The sequence below is a fragment of the Dama dama genome, chromosome 8, assembly GCF_033118175.1.
Source record: "Dama dama isolate Ldn47 chromosome 8, ASM3311817v1, whole genome shotgun sequence".
In the NCBI taxonomy this organism is placed as follows: Eukaryota; Metazoa; Chordata; class Mammalia; order Artiodactyla; family Cervidae; genus Dama; species Dama dama.
The window spans coordinates 4,866,606-4,886,702 of record NC_083688.1 but is presented as its reverse complement, the minus strand read 5'-3'; the positions used below and the strand labels follow the sequence as shown (position 1 = coordinate 4,886,702).

The window sequence follows — 20,097 nt, the reverse complement described above, 5'->3', positions numbered from 1 at the left end:
AGACTTTATTTTCTTGGGCTCCAAAATCAATGCAGATGGTGACTGCAGCCATGAAATTAAAAGATGCTTGCTCCTTGGAAGAAAAGCAACGATAAACCTAGACAGCGTATTAAAAAGCAGAGACATTACTTTGCCAACAAAGGTTCGTATAGTCAAAGCTATGGTTTTTCCAGTGGTCATGTATCGATGTGAGAGTTGGACCATAAAGAAAGCTGAGCACCAAAGAATTGATGCTTTTCAACTGTGGTGCTGGAGAAGACTCTTGAGAGTTCCCTGGTTTGCAAGGAGATCAAATCAGTTCATCCTAAAGGAAATCAGTCCTGAATATTCATTAGAAGGGTTGATGCATGTGCTCGCTTTGGCAGCACATATACTAAAATTAGAAGGACTGATGCTGAAGCTAAAGCTCCAATACTTGGCCACCAGAGGAGAAGAACCAAGTCATTGGAAAAGACCCTGATGCTGGGAAAGATTGAAGGCAGGACAAGGGGATGACAGAGAATGAGACGGTTGAATGGCATCACTGACTCAGTGGATGTGAGTTTGAGCAAACTCTGGGAGACGGTGAAGGACAGGAAATGTTGGCATGGTGCTGTCCATGGGGTTGCAAAGAATTGGACAAAACTGATCAACTCACAACAACAACGGATACCTGCATACGTATGGCTGAGTCCCTTTGCTGCTTACCTGAAATGACCACAACATTGTTATTTGGCCATCAGTTCAGTTCAGTCACTCAGTCATGTCCAGTTCTGTGAGTTTTATAGTTATTATGCTATACGTCAATACAAAATATAAAGTTAAAAAAAACCCACTACACTGAACACTTAAGATCTGTACATTTTATTGAATGAAATTATATATCAACAACAAAAAAAGAGAGATGAAATATAATTGCCAACATCTAGATATTAAGAGTCCCAGGAGAGGAAAATAAATCAAAGGAGGAGATATTGGAAGAAATAATGAAGATAACCTTGGAACTGAAGAAAGATGATAGATCTCAATTTGAAAGGGCCCCAAATACACCAAACAGGATGAATAATGAAACATGCACACTGAGAAATATTACAGTGAATATCAGAATAAAAAAGCATTCTCAAAGTCCAGAGAAAAACAGATCACTTACAAAGGAGTAAGTGTCAAATTGAATTGACCAAAGTACCAAAGGAAAAGAATCTGAACTGAGAATTTCATATCCAGCTAAATTGCCATTCAAATGTTAAAGGTTTGTACACCCCCCCAAAATTTTTTTGAAGTAATTATTAATACTTCAGTAATAGAAACAAATTCCTCAGATGATACTAAAGATATATGAAAGCTGAGCAAATAACTTAGTAAACTTTGGTGTTTAAAAAAAAATTCCAGATCAAAGAAAAAAGATATATATATATATATAGCTACAGTCCACAGGATCACAGAGTCAGACATGACTGAAGTGACTTAGCATGTGCATAGACACACACACACACCTCAGAACTGAAAAATCTAGATAACTTTAAAGTGCTGTCATGGGGGCTCAAAGGCAAGTTGTTGAAGAGCTTAAGGGCTGAGAGGGAAGAGAGAGACCAAGGGATATAAGAAAATGCTCATCTTGTCTACGGGCAAAGCTACAGCTAATAATTTTTTAAAGTAATAAACTATTAAAAGAAAAGTAAGTTGCAATGAAAAAGTAGGGTAGCAGAAACAAAGTACACACACATTCTTTTCAGGAACGCGCAAACAAAAAATTCATCACACACCAGGCCACAAAGCAAGTCTCACATCTTAAACAGCAGGTCTTCACACAGTCCACATTCTCTGACCATTAACTTAGAAGTCAGTTTTTAAAAGAACAAACAATTCCCCCTGTATTTGGAGATTTAAAAAAGAATTCCTAAGTAACTCATACATCAGAGAAATGCCACAGCAGAAATTAAACACCACTTAGCACCAATTGATGATAAAACACGATAAATCAAAAATTGTGCGATGCAGCAAAGAAAGGCTAAAAATTAATAAACTAAGTTTCCAATTAAGGAAATTAGAAAAAACAGAAACTCAAACAAAGTGAAAGGAGATTATAAAGAGCAAAATCAACAAAACAGGAAAAAAAAGATTAAGTTGAGAAGATCAAAGCCACAAATTGGTGCTTTAAAAAAGATGATAAACTTGAGGCAAGATTCATTTTAAAAAATAAAGAGAGGGAGAAGATAATACATAGTTATTACAGAAAAGAGAAATACAATTAAGAAAATGCTATAAGCAACCTTTGCCAATAAGTATAAAAATGTAGATTAAATGCATACATTTCTAAAAATATATAAATATGTGCAACCCCATGGACTATAGCCTGCCAGGCTCCTCTGTCCATGGGATTCTCCAGGCAAGAATACTGGAATGGGTTGCCATGCCTTCTTCCAGGGGATCTTCCCAAGCCAGGGATCAAACCCAGGTCTCCCACATTGTAGGCAGATTCTTTACTGTCTGAGCCACCAAAGAAGTCCATATATTTATAACATACCAAAACTGACTCAAGAAATAAGAAGACTACATTTAAAAATGGAAACAGCAGGGCTTCCCTGGTGGTCCAGTGGTTAAGAAGATGCCTCGCCGCAAAGTGACACACATCACCACATAATGGAGCAGGAAGATAAAAGCTAAGGCTTCAAAGCACAGACGTGAGGAACTACAGCAGCTACAAGCTCTTACACACCCTTTCTTGTTTGCCCAACGACTTCCGACCTTTTCATCCAAGCATCGCTATGAGAAACACACAGCTCCGTGGAGAACAGAAGCCGGCTCAGCAGAGTGAAGCCCCTCAGGGCCCAGGGCTTTCATTACGGGGTTCTCTCAACTGTTGTGCATGTTTGAAATTTTTTACCATAAAGTGTTGTAAAAACAAATAAGTAAACATGCATTAGTTTGATTAAATTAAAAAAAAAAAAAGGAATCCGCCTTGTAGGTCAAGGGACACTGGTTCGATCCCTGGCCCTGGAAAATCTCACACATCACAGAGCAACTACAGACAGAGTCCCGGCTCTGGGGTCCTCAAGGCCCAGCTGCTGAGCCCAAGCGCTGCAGTGACTGAAGCGCCCGCGCAGAGAGCCCGAGGTCCGCAACGAGAGACCGCCGGGTGGAGCAACGGAGACCCCGCCTACAATAAATACATAAAAGGAAAGCAGGTATACCAGTAGTCGTCGGTGCTTTTTCTACACTAGCAAAACCTGAAAACGACCCAAATGTGATCAACAAGAAATTGACTAAAAAGAAAATTGTGGCAGGAATTCCTAGGCAATCCAGTGGTTAGGACTTGGCACTTTTACTGCCAAGGCCCTGGGTTCAATTCCTAGTGGGAAACTAAGAGCTGCAAGCAGCGAGGTGGAGCCAACAATAAAATAAAAACTTTTAAAAATTGTGGAATAGTTACCCAGTAGAATGTTACATAGTAGTTTAAAAAAAAAAAAAAAAGAATTATAGCTATATGCAACACTGGATCAACCTTGGCAATAAGATTGAGTGAGAAAAGCAAGTCCAAGGAGATTATGTAAAGCATGATACACTTTCATAAAGTAAAAAATATATTTTTATATGATATATATAACATACACATCTATGATTTTAAATACTAATCAAAAAAGACAAAGAGAATGAGAAACTTTATATATGATACATACATCTAAATGTGACAATACTCATAAAATTACTAATAAAGTATTAATCAAAATTTTAAAATAATACTTGTAAAAAGCAAAAGAATGAGAAAGCCCAGACTCAGGAGAGTGGTTATCCCACTTGAAGAAAGGAGGGTGGGAGAAGGATGGAGGAGCCCAGAGGAAGATGTAAGGTATTGGATGATGGCTGATAGACATTTTAAATCTATTTTTAATAATAAAATAGACAAGAGGGGACATACCTGGTGGTTCAGTAGTTGCTAACCTGCCTGCCAAGGCAAGGGGAACGGGTTTGATTCCTGGTCTGGGAAGATTCCACATGCCACTGGGCAACTGAGCCCGCGTGTGCGTGTGTCCCATACACGTACTTATTTATGTCCGACTCTGTGACCCCATGAACTGCAGCCCTCCAGGCTCTTCTGTCCATGGAATTTTCCAGGCAAGAATATTGGAGTGGATGGCCATTTCCTTCTCCAAGGGACCTTCCCCACCCAGGGATCGAACCCCAAGTCTCCTGTGTCTCCTGCACTCACTGGCAGGCAGATCTTTACCACTGCGCCACCTCGGAAGCCCAACTGAGCCCATAAATCACAACTATTCAGCCCGCACACCCTAGAGCCCATGCTCTGCAACAAGAGAAGCCACTGAAATGAGAAGCCCGCGTACTTCAACAAAGAGCAGCCCCCGCTTGCTGCAACTAAACAAAGACCATGAGTAGCAACGAAGACCCAGAGCAGCCAAAAATAATTAATTAACTTTAAAAAACAGACAAGAGAGCCATTATGAACCAGTGACACATGTGCTTGAACAAGGGTCACGATGACGCCACTGAAAGATCCCAGAGTCCGTAAAATAACTTAAAATAAGAATGCTAGGTAAATATTCACATTCTGACAAGCACCACAGAGAGCTCGACACCTGTCGTGTCTCACTGACTGCTCAACAGTTTTGTGAGTGGGAGATCACTACTGTCCCCATTTTATGAGTGAACTGAGGTTCGGTCACTTGCCCAGGGTCAATCACATGGGACCCAGGTCACTTCCCTGAGCCTCACTTTCCTCCTGTCAAAGGAGGCAAGACAGATGACTTCCTTGGCAAAGAGGAAGTGTTTAATAACTGTTTGCCTTAATTGAGAGGGGCTGCGTGGGCATGTTGGAGGGAGACTGGTGGGAGGCTAGGGGAGCCAGATAGAGTCCCACCATCTCCCTCTGAGATCTGGGAGGGTCCCCTTCCCTCTCTGGGCCTCAGCTGCCCGCTCTGTGCCTGGAGAGGACTGGTACAGGCAAACACCAAAGGTTGTTTTCAAGGGGCCATCCAACAAACAGGTCACCCACCACCTACGCGCCCTGGCAGGCGCTGCTGACTCTCCCAGAGTAGGGTCAGAGGTCTGCAAGCTCCGGGTCTGAGCCCAGCTTCTGAGGTCATCTCCTGGCCCCCTCCCCTCACCACTCTGACCTTCTGTGCTCCGCTCTCTTCCCCCAGGGATTTAGCACCTCCTGCATTCCGCCCCCCCCCCCCCCCCCCCGTCCGCCCCCCAGGTCTTCCTCCTTCTTCAGGTCAAAGGTCACCACCTCTGAACCCAGTCCCTCACTATTTCACAATCCCGTTTCTTCTCTTCACAGTGCTCGTCGTTGGCTGAAATTAACCTAATTTTTATTTATTATTTACTTTTGAATTTTTATTTCATTTAAATTTTTATTGGAGTAGAGTCTCAGGTGGCTAAGTGCTAAAGAATCTGCCCGCCAATGCAGGAGACGTAGGTTTAATCCCTGGCTCGGGAAGATCCCCTGGAGGAGGAAATGGCAATCCATTCCAGTATTCTTACCTAGAAAATCCCCTGGACAGAGGACCCTGGCGGGCTCCAGTCCGTGGCACACAGTCAAGAGTCAGAGGTGACTTAGCGATTGACCACACACACACATTGATTTACAATGTTGTGTTAGTTTCAGACGCACAGCAACACAACACTTACACATGTCAGTTATACGCACACGCACATCTACTCCTTTTTAGATTCTTTTCCCGCATAGCATCTTTTTTAGATGCTTTTCCCACATATGCAGATACAAATATCAGTCATACAGACACATGTATCTACTCTTTTTTAGATTCCTTTCCCACATAGGTCATTACAGAATATTGAATAGTTTCCTGTACTATATGGTAGGTCTTTATTAGTCATCTATTTTATATATAGTAGTGTGTACATGGATGGACCTAGAGATTATCATACTGAGTGAAGTCAAAGAAAGATAAATATCATATATCATTCACTTATATGTGAAGTCTAAAAAAAAGGGCACAGATGAACTTCTTTATAAAACAGAAATGAAGCCACAGGTGTAGAACAAGTTTATGGTTACCAGAGGGTAAGGGGGGTGAGGGATAAATTGGAAGGCTGCGATTGGCATATACACACTGCTGTATACAAAACCTAGTTTCACTTTATGGTCTTTAAAGCTCCAGGAGGGAGGAGAGTGCGGTTCACTCCCATATCTCCGCCTATAACTCTGCATGCCTACAGAAGATGCTTAAAAAAAAAAAAAAGATGCTCAGCATTTGCTGGAAGGAGGAAAAAAAAAAAGAATGATGCCATCTCCTGCAGAATTTGTGGTCATTCCACCCAGGGATTGGTTAGGGAGACTCCCCTGGTCCCACAGCTCTTAAACTTTCCTTCATCCTGTGCCACCCGGGACTCTTGTTTACATGGCCATCTCCGCACACACTGGGTGATCTTTGAAGGAAAGGCTAGACCAGGCTCATGTGTGAATTCCAGCATCCAGTCTTGGGCTGAGCAGGCAGGTGGGCTAAGGAAATATTCATTGAGTGAATGAACGAATGTTCTGCACCCATCTTCCCTCTTCCTGACTCTGCTTCCTCCTTTCTACAGACCAACAGGCGCCAAGAGGTCACACCCAGCTGACAATAAAGGCCACTCCAGCGTGAATTTCCTGGAGGACAGTCCCCCCTTCCTCCAAAAGGAGTCACTCCAGACAGCGAGGTGACAAAGCGCGAGAGCAGCCCTGCCTCTGTCACAGAAACCGTCTGGGGCCTGCCCAGCAAAGCCAACGGACGGGGGTTTTCTGTCCATCTCAGCCTCACAAAGGACAGCAAGCTGCGGGACCAGGAGGCTGGCAGGCCTGCCCCGGAGCCCAAACGGGGGGCCTCGCACACCGAGCTCCGACTGGCCGTGGGCCAGCGGGGAAACACTTGATTATTCAAATCATGTAGCCACTCAAGAGGAAACGATCTGCTTCCTCCAAAAGCACAAAGTGGGGCAGGCAGACCAGCCCAGGGACTTGGGTGCCGAAAGGGGAAATTGCAAAGTTCTTGCACAAACCAGCGCGCTGAGATTTCCCACCCCAGGCAGACTCTGGAAACCTGAGATGGAAACTCAGGAGGGTCAGGCCTGAGCCCTGGACAGAGGCTGGGGCCAGTCCTCCACTGAGGATTCGCAGTTAGCAGTAGCTTCGGCCAGGCTGATTGCCTGCCCTCCTCCTGACCCTGGTTCTGGAGACAGCAGGACTGCCCTGCGGTGTCTCCCCACCCCTATTTGTTCCTGCCTTCAGCCAGGAATCACACCCAGGAATCACACAGGGGTAGATAAACTCCACATCCTCAGCCCAGGGGGCCGGCGAGTATCCCGTGGTCTATTCCTGGTTTTTGCTCACTTCTTGCCTTGCACCCCCTTCCCTGAGTTGGGCTCCGGAAGAACCATCAGGTTCAAGAAGAGTTTATGCATCTGGCCTGCAGAGTTTTATCTAACATTTATTAAGTGATTAGGCACCCACACTCCAGAGCCAAGCTGCCCAAGTTCAAATTCTGGCTTAACCATGTCTGAGCTGCCTGACCATGGGCAAGTCCCTTTCCTCTTCCATGCTTTTTCACCTGTAAAAACAGGGATCGGAGTACCTACTCTGTGAGAAGTTTAAGAGGATCAAGTAAGAGACTTCCCTGGCAGTCCAGAGGCTAAGACCCCATGTTCCCAACGCAGGAGGTGCAAGTTCGATCCCTGGTCAGGGAACTAGATCCCACATGCTACAACTAAGAGTTCACATGCCACATAACAAAGATCCCACAAGCTGCAACCAAATAAATAAATAATGTCTTTTTTTTTTTTTTAAGAGGACCAAATGGAAAAGGGTATGTAAAATACTTACTTAGTAGGCTAAGTAAAGCACTTAAAACAGAGCCTGATTCATGACTTGTTTAAAGCAAACATCTATTGATATATGTGTCAATCACTCCTCCAAATACCTCTCATGGACATGTGGGAAAACTGAGGAACAGAGGCATTATAAGGTCTTTGCTCCTAAGGGATGTTATTCTCTGTAAGAATTCACTCATTCATTCACCATATATGTATTAAGTGCATACAGAATGCTTGGTACATATATTATAGTACATTCGGTACATATAATAGATTCAGCAAATGATGGCTGTTCCTGGCTTGAGGTTATTTGGCACTGAGGGTACATCTGTGAACAAGTTGGACAAGAGGATTGGTCAGAGGTATGACGCTGGGGAAACTCACACCTGACTAAGGTCTGAGCCACCAGTAGGAAAACTGGCCCATCCTGCTGCCAATCACTGACCAATCAGTGATGATTATGAGCTGATGTCATTGGTAAAAAAAGAAGATGCAGATATGGGAAGGGCAGCCAGGCTCAGCCTGGAGTAGCTCAGGCATCACGCCCAGCAGGACAGCGCTCCTGGCTTTCCCCCTTTCCCCGGGGGAACCAAGCCCGCCTGGGCTGTGGGAACCCTTGCCAGGCGGAGCAGCCTTTCACTACGGGAACGTCCCCGGACACTTGCTGGAGGCAGGCACCTTGTGAGACACTGGGATTCACGAATGACTCAGATGGGGTTCCTGCCCTCCAGGAACTCACGCAGGGCCAGACACTACGAGGATGATCAGATGACAAAGGGCTGAAGATTTCCAAGCAAGATCTAGAAAAGCAGTGATGATGCCAAGTGGCGACACAGGCAGGGAAGACACTGCAGAGGCGGGGACGGCAGGGTTAAAAGTGAGGACGTGCAGGCCGGGGGACACACCTGGAGAAACATCACGAGCCTGGGGTCCCGACCTGAGTCGGAGGGCTGGTTCTGCCATCCACTTGACCTGAGCCTGTTTCCCTTCTGCAGATGAAGATAATACTTTATCGGGCTGTTTCCAGGATTCACTGGTTTCATGAATAAGAAAGAGCTTTAAACAATGAAAACGTCTAAGAGCCTGCATCCTGAGGTGGGGGAGAATCAGAGTGACTCATCCATGGTCCAAAGGCGGATTAAAACAGGAACTCATTTTGGTCCATTCAGGATACAGAGTGGGTAACTCAACCCCACCTCAGCTGCAACACGCCCATGTTCCCACCCTCCCACCCCAGGCTCCCCTGGGCCATCCCAGGACCCAGGGATTACCGTTTCCGCACCATGTGACGCCAGACTCAATTTTCTCACCCCAAACATGGAGACGCCACTTGCTGCGCTCTTCGTGCGTACACCCATCCTTGTGGACGTGGATGGCTCTGCAGGTAGAAGAGCACTTTCCACAGGTGAAGGAACGTCACAGTCACAAAGGACAGACGGTGATGGTGAGCAAGGAGGAGTCAGCGGGAGACCTAGCAGGGAGGGGAGACCGCCGCAGGGCTGCACGCATGGGCGAACCCCAATCTCAGCAACTCCGCTGGTTCACCAGCTGAGGAAACGTGGGCACATTGTTTCACCTTTGAGTCACTTCCCTCACTTGAAAAGTGGGCTGTTAGAAGGATTAAAAGCCCGAATGTATAGAAAGCATTTAGCTGAGTGGCTTGGTGCCTAACAGATACTCAGGAAATGTTAATAACTCATCGTTACTATTACTACTACTATGGATATTATTATGGAGGGTGGGGGAAGGGGTGAGTGGAACTCTTTCCAAGAGGGATCCGAAACCAGCCTTTTTTCTCAGTCTTAACAAGCCTGGGTTGTGACCAGCCCCAGAAGCCCACCCCGCCTCCCCACCCTTCTCTGAGGAGTGGACAGGGACACAGCTGGGTGCTCCTGGGCAGGTCTCCACCCCACACCCGAGGTGAGCTCTGGGGCGGTCTAGCTCAGGGTTCCTCCAGCTTTCCCAGACCAGGAAATAAAGATTAAAGGAGCATAGCGACCAGGGCACCACCCTGGGCCTGTCCCTTCTCGTTGCTGTTCACACAATGCCTAAGTCGAATTTGGTTCAGGACGTCTTTCCATTTGCTGCGTGCCAACTCTATTGAGTGAATGATGGCTGCCTGGAGGACTGCGGTTAGAAGGGACCTGAGGTTTAGAAGGAAAGAGCGCAGTGGTTGATTAGTAATGTCTGACATGTATAGGCCCAGAGAGGCAAGAGAACAGAGGTTGATTAGTGATGTCTGACATGTATAACACAGGAGAGGGGGCGGTATGCAGGCCAACTTAGGCCACACATGAACTAGAAATGTCCTAACCCTGACTCCCTGGATCAAGCCACAGTTGTCAGACAGGATAACCAAAAGCCAAGGGGGAAAAGGACTTACCCAAGGTCACACAGCTTGAAATGGCAGGACTGGGATTCGAACCCAGGCCCCTCTGGTTCTTTGAGGATGCTGCCTACTACAATCATCCTTTCCTTCCTGTTGACTACAAGAGGGGGGTCCAGGCCAAAGCCCATTGTCTGGGAGAACAGAAGCCACTGTCCAACCAGGAGGGTGCCTATGCTTGCTCCCCTCCCTGACACTGCCCACCCCCAATGACTGCAAACCCCAGAGACAGATGGTTCTACTGAAAACACATATATACAGTAAGGGCTTGTATCCAGGCAAAAATTTGAATCCAGACATTAATCTGATGGAAGGCATGAGACCTAAATTTGGGTCTCATCCCCACTTTCTAGCTGTATGACCTTGAGAAAGTTACTTGGCTTCTCTGAGCTTAAGTTTTTGCCTCTATGAAACAGTATAACAAGTTAAATAAGGTCACTAAAAGTGATTTGCTCAGTTCCTGACAGAGTTAAGACCTTAAATCGGGGGTCCTCAACCTCCAGGATCTAATGCCTGATGATCTGAGAGGCAGCTGATGTAACGATAATAGAAATAAAGTGCACAATATATGTAATGCACATGAATCATCTGGAAACCATCACCACCAACCCTCCCACCCTGCCATCCGTGGAAAAATTGTCTTCCACGAAATCAGTCCCTGGTGCCAAAAATGCTGGGAACCACTGCCTTAAATGTTAGTTGGAAGGATGAGGTCAAGGGGAAAAATTAAAACACACAGCATTTTCACAAAAGTGAACTCAAGTGATGAAGGCGAGAGCTCAGATAAGCTGTTAAGAGGAATCTATTTATCGCTGATTATCTTGATAGGCTAACTAAAGCTGAAATATGAATTATTGGATTTGATGATTTCAAAATAAGGAACCAAACTCTTCTAGGAAGATAGATTGTGTCATTCATACCACAAAGAAGGAAGCAGCCTTGAGTGGGTGGATTGGAAATGGCAGGGGATGAATGTGTGTATTTCCCACTTCCCCGCGGGGTAATTCTGTGCCTCAGCTTCCTCATCTGTAAAGTGGGAACAACTGCACCTGCCACACAGGGGTGCTGTTGAGACTAAATGAGCAGTTCCAGGAGAGGCGCTGAGCACATCTGCCTATATGGGTGGCAAGAGGGGAGCTGGCTTAATTAGGCAGAAAAGACAGGGCAGCTATAGTGGTGCTAAGAAGGAGTGAAGGGAGCGGGCCCTCAGAGTCAGCTGACACACTTTCTAGCCAAAACGGTGGCAGATGAGAAAGTTATTAACTCTTGTATGTTAAGAGGCCGGTGACTCGGAGAGGCCACGCCTGACACAGCTGAGTGACAGTCAGCCTAGAGGACTACAGGACGGTGACCTGACCGCCTCCACCTGACATCTGCCAGAGTGGCCACACTGTTGTTCTGTAAAGTAAAAGGTCACTCAGAGAAGGCAAGAACTTGACTGAACAGAGAGTCACATCGCAGATCCTTCTAAAGGTGGGACTTATGTTTTTTTCAGATAAAAGCCACCTAAACACTTTTTTTTTAAAGAACATCAAATGTTTCCTGGGCTTTACCTGGCAGCTTGCAGACCTGGCTGGGTGAAATGCATCCACTTGAATCACAGACTGAGATCCGGAAGGATGAGAATGCTTCTCTCAAACCAGCCTGGGGTCAGCACCTCACCACAGGGTCGCTAAGGAAATAGCCTCAATCGCCCCTCCCCTCTCTCCCTTCCCAGGTCAGCGCAGGGTGACCGAGGCACCAAGGGGAGGGATCTGGACCCAAGATATCCTTTTGGAGCCTCAATTGCAAAACAGCAGGGTGTGAGAGACAGGGGAGGTTCAAGGATGAATTGGAAATTGCCTGGTACCCAGTGGGTGCTCACAAAAATGCTACTTCCCACACAAGGTCATTCCTGAACTCCTCTGCGGGTGCAAGGACCAGGGGCCCTGTGGCTGCTATCAGGAATCAGGGCTCTCCCAGTTCACCCCAGAGCAGTTTGCTTGTGGAGACCTTCTAGAATCTCATGCTAGGCAGCTGCCTCCAGAGTCTTCCATGCTCAGTCGCTAAGCTGTGTCCAACTCCTTGCTACTCCAGGCTCCTCTGTCCATGGGATTTTCCCAGGCAAGAATACTGGCAGGGATTGCCATTTCCTTCTCCAGGGGATCTTCCCAACCCAGGGATCGAACCCACATCTCCTGCATTGGCAGGCGGGTCCTTTATCACTGAGCCACCAGGGAAGCCCTCCATAGCGTTTACCACGAGCTTTAAACCACAAGGCTTCATGGCTTTCCTCACTGTCCTCAAGCTCAGACACGGCGATTTGGAGATTTGTGCTGCAGCTGTTATGCTGCCTATTCCCCGCGGGCCTAGACCCCTGGAGAAGGGAATGGCAACCCACTGCAGTATTCTTGCCTAGAAAATCCCATGGACAGAGGAGACTGGTAGGCTAGTCCATGGGGTCGCAAGGAGTCAGACATAACTGAGCAACTTCCCTTCACTTTAGGCCCCCAGAAAAGGGGAAAAAACAGACCGCTGTGGGTTCAGAGTGCAGGATGGTGCTTCCTGTCTGTGAAGCATCACCAGTGCACAGGCCTGTCGGGAGGCTAGGTAAGGTGGTAGATGTCAAGGGAGTCCCTTCCCTGAGGGGGCTGCGCAATCTCTAGTCTGAAGCACCCAGGGTTGCCTGTCCCCAAGGGGGTGGACCCCAAGCCAGCTCCCCAAGGACTGACAGGCTGATGCTCGGTCAGCCGCCAAACTCCCGAGCCCTTAGCCCCTTCCCGGGACCAGCAAAGCAGGAAGAGAGCATCCTCGTCCTGGCTGACATGTTCCAGAGATGATGCCAGGCCCCGGAAGAGGGGATGGGGTCCGTTATGCCCCACATTCCGCCCCCGAGCCTCGTGACGGCCAGCCCGAGCCACATGCACCTAGCTCAGAAACTGCAGACTCAGAAGGCAGGCCGGGAATGGCAACGAGGCGAACGGGCTGGGTGTGAGAGCAGGGCGCAGAGGGGACTGTGGTCAAGAGGATGGACCAGCTGCTGATGGGTTCCAGCCACGGCGGCCAGGCCGGGATGCAGCCCAGCTTGGCCACATCTTTTGATCTTCCCAGAGAAACCAGAACCCTTATTTTTATGTAAAACGAAATTGCCTGTTTTCACAACACCAACAACTAAATCCAAGTTTTAAATCACTACAGGAGTCAACAATTCCCCTGCCCCCACCCCCTGCTGCCTCAGGAGGGCAGTTTGCAACTGACCTACCATAACTTCAGCCACAGATGTTTGAGGACCAACTCAAACTAAATCAGACCCACGCCAAGTCTTAGGGGTGTCCCAAATCCCCAGCTCATGCCCTTCAGGCATCCTTGGATACAGATACGGACACTGAGGCTCAGAGAAGGGAAGTGACTTGCCCAAGGTCACGCACGGAGGGTACCAGTTCAAGGGCTTAACCTCTGTCCTGAGTTGCAGACTTTTCCCACCAGCTCACACCATCTGTATCCTTCCTCAACGATTCTTTTTTTTTTTTTTTTTAATATTTCAATGATTTTATATTCCAAATATCTGTCATATTTTTTGAAGATTCTTTATGTTGAAATTCCACACATTTAATCCATTATTAAAATGTAAAACCGTATTAACAAAATTTGTTTAAAAATGTTATATACTTGAAGACTCTAAGATCCCCTTATTTTTTGTCCCCCACACCAGAGACATTTTTAGTGGTAATATTTTTTAGCATCTTTTCTGTATCACCTACCATCTACCCATCAATCATGTTTATTGCTTTCCTCTAAACTGTCTCCCTGCCCCTCATTTTACCAGAAATTCTTTCTTTAAAAAAATAAATGTATATTGAAGATATGCCATGGAAATGATACACACCAAAATCCAGACAGTGGATACTTTTCAGAAAGGTCATGGGAGACCCTGGGTAAGTCTTTACCCTCTCTGAGTGTCATTCTCCCTGGTCTGCAAAGTAGCCAGTTGACAGAAGCAGTCTTTAAATGCCTTCCAACTCTGAAATTCTAGGCATCCATGAGGTCTCTTCTGCACCCAGTACTTTGTGGCCTCAGATGAACATAAAATAGTAATAATAATAATAATGGGGAGGACAAGTCCACAGTAGCCAGGAAGGAACAGTACAATTTTTAGTGAAACTTGACTCTTAGTTACTGGAATTCAGAAAGAAGGATGTAAATACCCAGGCAGTTTAACCACCATCCGACAGTTAAACAAAAACACATCTGGTTTAACTTCATTTTCCTCAACTCCTCCCCCGCCCCTGCACCCCCTACCCTCATCTCAAATTTTACCCCTTAATTTGAGAAGTCAAATTAAATGCAAACAATTGATTTCATGCCACAGTGAGGTTGAGAATTTCGGCATGGAAAACTTTAAGCATGATGTTTTTCTGGGAGCAATTAGGAAATGTTGGGGGATGGCGTGAGGGGGTGGAAAAATAGGAAGGCTATTCTTCGGACACTGAGCATCAGAGCAGAGTTGCCAGATGCCTACCAGGAACCCAGCACTTAGAGAGGCCAAGCGAGTTGCTGCAGGTCACACAGCTAGGGTTGGAACCCAAGGCGCTGATCCTAAAGCCATTCTTTTCCCTCCTGTTGAGGCCTTTGTAACCTACATAGGGCCTTCCCTCTGGCCCTCATGGATCACCTGGTAGTGGCCAAAAAATGTCTCACAGAGAATATTAACTTCTCAACAATTCCCAACAGTGGTCACTTTCAGCTGAGCCATTCAATGGTGAAAAACCATTACAATCTTGCCAACCCTTCACAACTCTGCAAACTATATATTATGAACCCATATGACGGATGATTTCCTCACCTGAGGCTCAAAGAGGGAAAGAAACTTGTCTAGAGTCATACGGCAGTGCTGGAAATGAATCTCCAATCTACTGCCCACAGCTGCCCTCTAAAAGCAATTCTGTGGACTGTAGCCTGCCAGTCCCCTCTGTCCATGGGATTCTCCAGGCAAGAATACTGGAGTGGGTTGCCATGCCCTCCTCCAGGGGATCTTCTTGGCCCAGGGATGGAGCCCACGTTTCTGATGTCTCCTGCATTGGCAGAAGGGTTCTTTACCACTAGCGCCACCTGGGAAGCCCTCAAAAAAGGAAGGACATCTCTAAAAAAAAAAAAACACCAAAAATACACACTGCACAGCCTAGCTCCAGCCTGCAGAGGACGAGGACCACGACGTAGCGCTGGAAAGCTGAGTTTGCATTCCTGTGGCCACGCGGAGATTCTGAGTGCTGGTCCTCAGCCCAGCTTGCTCACTCTCCCCGTGATGTTCTCTTCAACTCTGAGTTTTGTATTAGTAACTCCAGCTGGACCTATTCAAAGTGAGCACTCTGAGCTATGCCACTGGATCCTCCCCCTGGATTCGGAGGCCTCATCCCCAAAGGAGTGTACAATACCAAGATCACTGGAGCTGGTCACCAGGGCTCTAGCCCCAGCTCCCCAGATAGCATCTCTTGTTGTTGAACAAGTCACCTCCCTTCTCCAGGACCACTTTCTTCATCTGTAGGACTGCATCCAGTTTGCAGGGCAGGTCGGGTATGTAAGGACCGGTAGGGCTTGAGTTTGATTTCACCTCATTTCAAAGCTGGGACACATCCAGGCAGAAGGGACTGTGGAGGTTAACAGTCCCAGGCCTGTTCCCAGCACCGAGCTCCAGGCTCCGGGCCAAGGCTGAGTCTAGGATGATAGGAGGCGGCACTTGACTGAGCAAGAAGGACACCGTGCCACTCAACAACACAACCCATTGGGGAATGGGCAGGGCCTAGGCGGTGGGTGACAGGTTTCCAGGATTCGGGGCTGAGACAAAAACCCTACACCCCATCTCAAGTTTGCATTCTCCGCTCAGGTTAGAGCTGATGAGAGCCAAAATTTTCTTAAGCACAGGCACCAGCTCAACACTTTGCATAGGTTAATCATACTATTTACTAATCTCAGCTAAAAGGAGGAGACTGGGGCATGACAGGCAACAAAATTTGTCCCAGGTCACACGGCTAGGTTGCCTTTTTCTGTTAGTGAAAACCAAAGGTTGGCTGATCTGTTTTACCCATGTTACTGCCTGTTAATCTCCTTCCTTGTGAATTGCTTGATTCTTTTTCTAAAGTGTCAGTTTCAGAGCCTGAAAAAGTTTTGTTATACAAGTGTGCAGATGTCTGTGTAATTTATCGCTGCATTCCCAACACCTAGGACAGGGTTTGGGGTATCAAAATGTTTTTTGAATGGAGACGGCGTTTTGTTTCTGCCCTCAGTTCAGTTTTATTGCTCACAGCAGTCTTATGAGAGAGGTACACTCCCTTATCTTCAGGTGGGGTCACAGATACAGACAGGGGCCATCCCTGAAGCCTATATCTGACTCCAGGGGCTGGGAAGTTGGGAAGCCGTGTCCAAGAACCTGTTCTGCTTATGGAGTTTGGATGTATGAAGTTCAGGAAGAGACAAGGAGACAGAGACAAGAAAGGCAGGGGCAGGGAGTGGAGGGTAGGGTGGGGAGGACACCCTGGGGAGGTCGGAAGATTTGAAAAGGACAGGTCTAGGGCGTGGGGGGAGGCAAGACTGAACACCAGAAGAGCCAGAAGGAGGAACCAAGATCAGCCCCTCATCTTAGCAGGGGGATAAGGTTGTAGGGTTTAGAGTCTGGCTTCAAATCTGGGCCTCAGACTTGCTTAACTTCTTCAGGCCTCAGTTTCCCTGTTTGTAAAGGAGATGATGCATGTCAAGCGCGGAGCCTGGCACGCGTAGGTGTTCAACAAACGGCTGCTGTCAACTTTGCTGGTGTGGAAGCCCACCCCTTGCCTACCAGGGAACTCGGGCCCACCTGGAAGTCTTTTTTTTCCCCCAGAGCCCAGAGGCCCTTTCTGGCCAGAGAACTGCACCCTCCAGAGACCTCCTCCACCCACTGGCCGCTGTAAAGACCCCTCCCCCAGCCCCATTTTGCATTGAAAAAGGGTCTGAAGAGACAATGCGGGGGAAGGCTGGAGCTCCGCTCAGCTACCCGCCCCCTCATTGTGACCAGGCTTTTAACCCTTTCTTATCAAGACCAGGCGCCGGAACCCACCCCCGGCCATCCGCTCACCTGCCTACGCCCTGAGATGGATCGCAGCAAACTTCCCCAGCTTCGGGGGGCTCCAGAGCTCGGCCCCAGGGCAGCTGTGCCCACCCCCCCCCCACCCCCTCACGACTTCCAAACAGACTCCAACACGCCGGATGTCCGCCCCCCTCCCCGCCCCCTGCGGCTCCCGGACCCAAGTGCCTCCCTCTCTCTACTGTTCCCAGCTCCCGCCCAAACTACTGTTGGAGCCCACCCAGGCAGACCAGCCCCCTCCCCTGGCGGCTGTGCCAAGATCTAGAGGCTGCTAGATGGCTGGCAGTTCTGGGGTAGGCAACCCGAGTCTCTTGATAGCGGACCAAGGGGGCGCCGTAGAAGCCGCTCAGCCACCGGGCACCCGGAGGCGGTGCCGAGACCGAAGACCGGGGTTTCAGGCAGCCGCCGGGAGACCCCAGGGCTGCAGCGGCCGACTCGAGCGCAGTCAGCCCGCCTCGCCTGCTCCACTGGGGCCACGTCCACTTTCTGGGCCGGCCCAGCGAGCCCGCAGGGGGCCGCAGATGCGCGCGAGCGCGGGAGCGGGACAGGTGGCTGGAGGTTCCGAATGGGCTGCCTTGAGCGGTGTAGGGGGGCGCGGAGGTCCCGGCCCGACCCCTGATGTCCAGCCTCGCAGCCCTCTCCCGGAGAGGGGAGGATGCGGAAAGGGGGCCTGGGACGCTCCACATCCCAGGGGTCCCGGAGAGCCAGGAACCAGCGTCGAGTCTTTACCTGCGCGGAGTTCGTGGGCGAAGGTCTGTCCCGGCGCAAGGGACGCGGGGTCGGTGCGCTGGGAGCTCGGACGCGGAGGGGCGGGAGCGCGACGCTGCCCCGGCCAAGTCCCCCGCGGGCTTATAAAGGCGATCGCGGGGCTCGCGCGCGGCCTGGGCAGCCCTGCCCGGCCCCCGCCCCCGCCCCCCGCCCGGGCCCCGGCCCTCCCCGCCCCCGGCCCGCCCCCGGCCCGGGCCCTGCTGGCGGGTCCGGCCGCGCGGCCAGCGCGCCGCCTGCCGGGGAGCCCGGTGCCCTCCGTCTTCCTGAGCCCTGGCTCGGCTCCTGCCCTTGCGCGGGGTTGGGGCGGGCGCTTCCCAGCGAGGCCACGCTCTGTCCTTTCTCTCCGCGAGCGCCGGCTCTGATTCCGTCTCTTTGGGGTTGACCTTATCCTTGGCTCCAACTTCCTGCTGTGTCTCTTTGTGGCTGTGTTTCTCGCGCCCTCCGACTTGTCTGCCTCTCTGTCTGACAACCCACCTGTCTCTGTTGGGATCTCTGTCTCTCCCCATCTCTGTGCACATGTCTCTCCGCCGCTGTCCACCCGTGTGTCTGACTCTCCTGCCTGTCCCCTCCTGCCCTCCCCCTCCAACCAGACCACTGGCCCGGCCCCCTCTCCGCTGGTCTTGGGTTCTCTCCTCTGCTCGGGCCGAGGAAGCCGAGGGATACCTCGGAGCGGGTGGCTTAGGGAGGGGATCCTCGTCTCCTGAACGGGGGCTGTTCCCTCTTTCTCCTTAGAGCCAGCCAGGGTTCCTGCTGACCGCATCCCATACAGAGGTGAGGACCTGTCTACCCAGTAACCAGAGGAGGAAGCCCACACTTTCCACCTGGTGGAATCAGACAGCCCAGGTTCAAGACTCCACCCTGGTAACAAGTCACTTGAGCCCTGTGGTCGGCGGTCCCCTTAACCCGCAGAGGTCAGCTGCCCTTATCACAGGTCGTTGTTGTTGTTGTTCAGTTGCTAAGTTGTGTCCAACTCTGGGACCCCATGGGCTGCAGGACACCAGGCTCCTCTGTCCTCCACTGTCTCCACTGTCCTATGCTGAGAGGCAGACTAATGTGAGACAGTGGTTGAAAAGTGCACGGGAACCTCTAAAAGCTCTAAAAGTTCTGAAGGATAAAGGGAGGCGGCGCAGGACTGGAGGAGACTGAGGCCTGAGCAGAGAAGCTGTCAGTACCAGCAGGACCAGTTGTTGTTTAGTGGCCAAGTCGTGCCTGAGTCACTGAGACCCCATGGTCTGCAGCACACCAGGCTCCTCTGTCCATGGGATTTTCCAGGCAGGAATACTGGAGTGAATTGCCCTTTCTTCTCCAGGGGATCTTCCTGACCCAGGAATCGAACCCATGTCTCTTGCATTGGCAGGCGGCTTCTTTACCATCTGAGGCACCAGGGAAGTCCCGACCCAGAATTCTCTGTCTTACCTAGGACATGCTGACCTTGGGCCAGGCATCTTGCATACATTATCTCCCAACAACTCCATTTTAGAGACGAGAAAACAGAGACCCAGACAAGCATGAGTTCAGCTTGTCAGTATGACTGGAACCAGAACTGGGAACTAGCACCAAAAACAAAGAGTGTCTTTGTATTTATTTTTCTTTTTTCTTGTATTTTTAGCAACTGATATTGCTTCTTTATTTATGAGTGGTATAAAGTGTCCTTCCCTGACATAAGTTTATTTTTAGAAAGTGAATCAAAGCATTGATTAAATATTATATTTATGTATTCAATGAGTTAGATTATTATGGCAAAAATCATGGAGGTGATAAATGAATCAAGCTTGGGAAACAACACTTTTGCATAAGAAATTGTGAGTGAAGGCATCCAGAACGGAGTCTCAAACCTTGGAGGGGTTCTGTAATTGCTCACAAACTCCAGGGAAGGGGTTAGGGATACAAAGAGGCTTGAGTCAATGTCATTGTCAGTGAGCCAGGGGCATATTCCCAGGAATGAGAAGTCTGCCTGTCCCAGCCTGAACAGAGGCTGGGGGCTGAGGCAACAGCGACTTGAATGGACCCCGTTTCACCAGTTATGGGCCCCCATGCCTGCCCTTGA

At 49.0% G+C, this 20,097-nt stretch overlaps 1 protein-coding gene across 2 annotated transcripts in view; it reads right to left on the bottom strand.

The window, feature by feature from the left end:
• Positions 1-18,155, bottom strand: part of ALPL (alkaline phosphatase, biomineralization associated) — a 61,317-nt gene extending 43,162 nt beyond the window's left edge. The window contains exon 1 of one of the 2 annotated variants that reach the window (XM_061148106.1): positions 18,012-18,155. The gene's annotated coding sequence lies outside the window, so the exon portion shown is untranslated. Of the gene's footprint in view, positions 1-9,113; positions 9,215-18,011 lie in introns of those variants that run through there. The other variant, XM_061148108.1, reaches the window with a different exon arrangement.
• Positions 18,156-20,097: the final 1,942 nt, after the last annotated feature.